We start from the raw sequence: 4226 nt of genomic DNA, 5'->3' as shown, positions 1-4226 counted from the left end.
GTCTCTCCCCCTTTCTCTCCCTCCCTCCCTCTTTCTCTCTCTCTCTCTCCCTCCCCCACCACTCTCTCTCCCTGCCTCCCTTCTCCCCCACAACCTGTTCAGAGAAGCAGCCAAGTGAGGGACCAAGAGAAAACCAGCTGTCTGCGAGCCAGGAACAGACGCCTTCCCTCACCTGAAACTGCACTTTCCAGCAAGTTGAGGTTGGACTTCTAGCCACCAGGACTGGGACCCAGTACATTTCTGTAGTTTTAGCCACCCCCTCTGTGGGACTTTGCTATGGCAGCTCTAAGCAGACTAACACAGCCTGCTTTCATTATGGGTACAGCGACCAGAGAGCACCGCAGTACGGGAATCACAGATTTGAACAGCACTGTACAAAGACTAGGTCTCATGACATGTGTAGACTATTAGCCCCAAGAACAGAGTAGACACGTGCTCGAACAGAGTAGACACGTGCTCGTCAAGCGTACCTAGAACGTTCTCCAGGGTACTCCACGCGTCAGGCCACACAGCATCCCTCAGTAAACTTAAGGGGATACAAACAAAAGGGCTGAAATCATACAAAGTATGTCCTCTGGCCAAAATAGAGTGAAATTAGACCTCAATAACAGAAGGAAATGTGGGAAATCTGCAAAGAGAGGGAAATTGAGCCGTGCGTCCCCAAATAACCGCATTAGTCTGGGACGATGCCAAATCCCACAGCACAGGATGAGGGGCTGAAACAGCAGACACAGATTCTCACGGTGGTTCCGACCAGGAGGCCGAGAGGAAGGGTCCAGCAGGGGTGGCTTGTACTGCGGCCGGTCTCCTTGGTTGCAGGTGGCCGTGCTCTTACCGCCCCTCACGTGGTCACCCTCTGTGCACGCACCCCCAGCCCCTGCCTTCTCTCCTTGCATGTGCTGATCCGCTCTTCCCTCAAGGGCACCAGCCATCTTGGATTAGACCTCATCCTAATGGCCTCATTTCAACCTAAGAACCACTAACTCCAGTCACAGTGACATTCTGAGGTTCTAGGGGATTGGGGCTTCAACATGCAAATTTTGGGGGGACGCAGTTCAGTCCATAACAATAGCCCAGGGAACGTACAAGACATCACAAGGGAAACTAGAAAATACTTTGAAATGAAGAAAACACATACCAAAGGCCCCAGGACTTATGGCACGCGGCCAAAGAGGCACTTGGGACCTAAAGCTGCAAACACCCGTGTTCCAATGGAGGCGACACCTCAGATCAACCGCCTCATCTTGAACGGGGACAAGCGAGAAGACGAGGAAGGCGAGCCCAAGCATTCTGACAACAAATGTTCACGAGAAAAGAAAAACTGCGCTAATCCACGTACGCGGGGATCCCAAGACGTGCACTGGTCGGGAATCCTCACAACATGGGGGAGGGCGCATCCTTCTTACACACTCAGTAACAAGAGCTACAGCCACCGACCACTTCATTTGCACAGGCTTTTTACAAGCAGGTCACATCATGGGGAAACCCACACCAATGCTTTTGCCTGGTACTGTTAGGAGGCCCATTTTACAGATGGAGAAATCGAGGCGTAGGGAGTCTCCATGATTTGATCAGCTTGTCACTAGAAGGACTCTTATTCAAGCTAAGCATCATATGCATGCAAAGACCCATCCCCGCACTGGCCTGACCTGTCTCCCCAACAGTCAAGGGGGATTCAGCTGTCCTCCACGGGGTCCTACTACCTGACGCCTCAGGCCACATAATGGAGAAAACACAGGGAAGCCAGGCATTAGTGCCCATGAGAGCCTGACACTGGATTCTGCCCACGTGGCCTCCCCAGCCCCATCAGGTCACCATCTCTCGTGAAATGGACACGAGGGCCAGGGAGGAGGGTGAGGGTCTAGGACTGAGGGCGTGAGGATGGAGAAGGGTCCCGGACGTGGGGGTCCGAGGCACGGCCCTCTGAAGGCGGCTCCTATGCTCAGGCTTGGGCCCTGCTCTCTCCTTCCACTGCCCACTCTGCTCCCTTCTGTCCCAGCGGCGTGGTGGCCCCACGTTCTCCTGCAGGCTCACTTCCCCGGGCACACTGGCTGTCAGGCAGGCGGCAAGCCTGCATTCAAAGCACGGGGACCGCCGGGCTGGAGGACTCTCCGCATCCCCACGGGGTGTGAGTGTCTGTGCCCTTCAGGGCCCTGTGGATGACCTCAGTGTGGGTACTGGAACATACATGATGCGTTCCCTATATATACATGTGGTATGTCGATGCATGTGTATATAAGCACATATGTTCTCCACACATGTTATATATAGATAGATAGATAGATAGGTAGATAGATGACACACACTACACTACACAGACATGTAAAATGTATTACTCAGTATGAATGAGGATGAAAAAGTGACAATCACATAACTCCAACAGGTAATATGATCTAATCATGAAACCAAGCGTTCCCCTAAATCACCTGCCACTGCTCAGCCCTCTTCAGCTAAAACTAAACCTTTCTTAAAACAGGTTTCCGAAGTCTGCTGGCTGGTGAGGAGCCCCGAGGGGAAGGTGTGCGGTTCTCTGTGCTCCCCCCACGGTCATGGGCACGGCAGCCCCCCTTCCAGCATCTGTGCTGGGACTGCAGCCTTTCTCTCAGGGGTTGAGGAGGACCCTCCTGAGTGAGGATGGAGGGGTCCAGCAGGCCCGGAACAGAGGGTCCCCCAGCATGCAACTCCACCCGTACTGGGACTCCTGGGGCACCCCGGGCCGGGCTATCAGGCTGCCCATCCCCCCCCGCCGCCCCCAACTCCTCAGGGATCTCGGGGGTTCAGAGGCTCGGTCTGAGGGGCACAGTCTCAGGTGGGCAGGGGGAGGGGCCCAGGTGCTGCCTGGAGTCGAGGTGAGGACCAGAGGAGGACTGAGGGCCCCCAGGGGGATGCATCTGCAGCCCTCCCGACAGCCCTGGGAGCCCCCCCACCCCGGCATGCTGTCCGGATGGGACTGCACTGATCCCCCTGGGAGGGGCAGGGAAGGGCCTGGGTCAGGGAGGCCGGGGCCAGGTCGGCAGAGGGAAGGAGCCCAGCCCCACCAGGAGTCAAGGTACAACCGTGAGGGGGACTCGGAGGCCGCAAGGCATCCAGGTTGGCCCTGCTGTCAGCCCTGAGAGACCGCTGGCTGGGCTGTGGGAATAAGCGCCACCCCCGACCCCCGCTTCCCTCTCAGGGGTCCTGGCTGGGGAGGGCCTGGGTCTCAGGGGACCAAAGTCAGGTGGGCGGGGGATGGGCCCTACCATCTGGGAGGGAAGGTGAGTAGCCAACGGAGGGCTGAGGGACCCCCGTGGGATCATCTCAGCCCTGGGAAGCCCTGGGCTTGGGGGCCTGATGTGTTGTCCATAGATTCCCCCTGGGGGTCTCAGGACAGTGAAAGCCTTGGTGTGAGGGTCCGGCCTCGGATCAACACAGGGGGCGTCCAGGACCTGCCAGAGATCCAGCTGAGGACTCTGAAGGAAGACAGAGGGGACCCCACAGATCCCTGCCCCTGCCATCAGCCCTGGGCGGTCCCGGGACGGAATGAGCACTTGGAAAGGAGTTTTGACTTCCGCATCTGGGTCTCAGAGACACTGGGGACCTGGTATAAGGGGGGGGGGCCTAAGGTGAGTGGAGGGGAGAATCACAGGTCCTGCTGGGAGTCAATGTGAGGCCCCTGAGGGAGGACAGAGGGGACCCTGGGCCCCAGATCAGGGTAGGCCTGGGAGGTCATAGGGCAGGAGGACCCCTTGCAGCACTTCCTGACATCCGGGTCCCAGAAAGAGTGGCGCCCCGGTATGAGGGACGGGGCCTCAGGTGGGCAGAGGGGAGAATCCCAGGTCCTGCCGGGGGTCAGGGTGAGGACCCTGAGGCAGGACTGAGGGGACCCTGGACCCCAGAATAGAGGGGACCTCAGAGGAGCTCGCCCATGCTGTCAGCCCTGGGAGGTCCCGGGCAGGGCTGACTGGACGTTGCAGGCTCTCACCTCTGCCACGTGGTTGGGGATGGAGGCGTCTAGGGATGCGAGGACCTTGGTCTGAGGGGAAACATCAGGGCAGCGGAGGACGGAGTCCCAGGACCTGCCAGGGGTCAAGGTGTGGACCCCGAGAGAGGACTGGGGGGAGCCCAATCCCCGGAACAAACGGGGGCCCACAGACATCTGGCCTGACCCAACTGTCAGCCCTGGAAACCTCGGGCAGGACCTGTCTCACTGCCCCCTCCTCATTTCCAGATGGGTGGGCTCAGGGAGG

This window comes from Globicephala melas, chromosome X, assembly GCF_963455315.2.
Source record: "Globicephala melas chromosome X, mGloMel1.2, whole genome shotgun sequence".
Lineage (NCBI taxonomy): Eukaryota > Metazoa > Chordata > Mammalia > Artiodactyla > Delphinidae > Globicephala > Globicephala melas.
The sequence above is the reverse complement of the archived record's forward strand: the minus strand, read 5'-3'. Positions refer to the sequence as shown.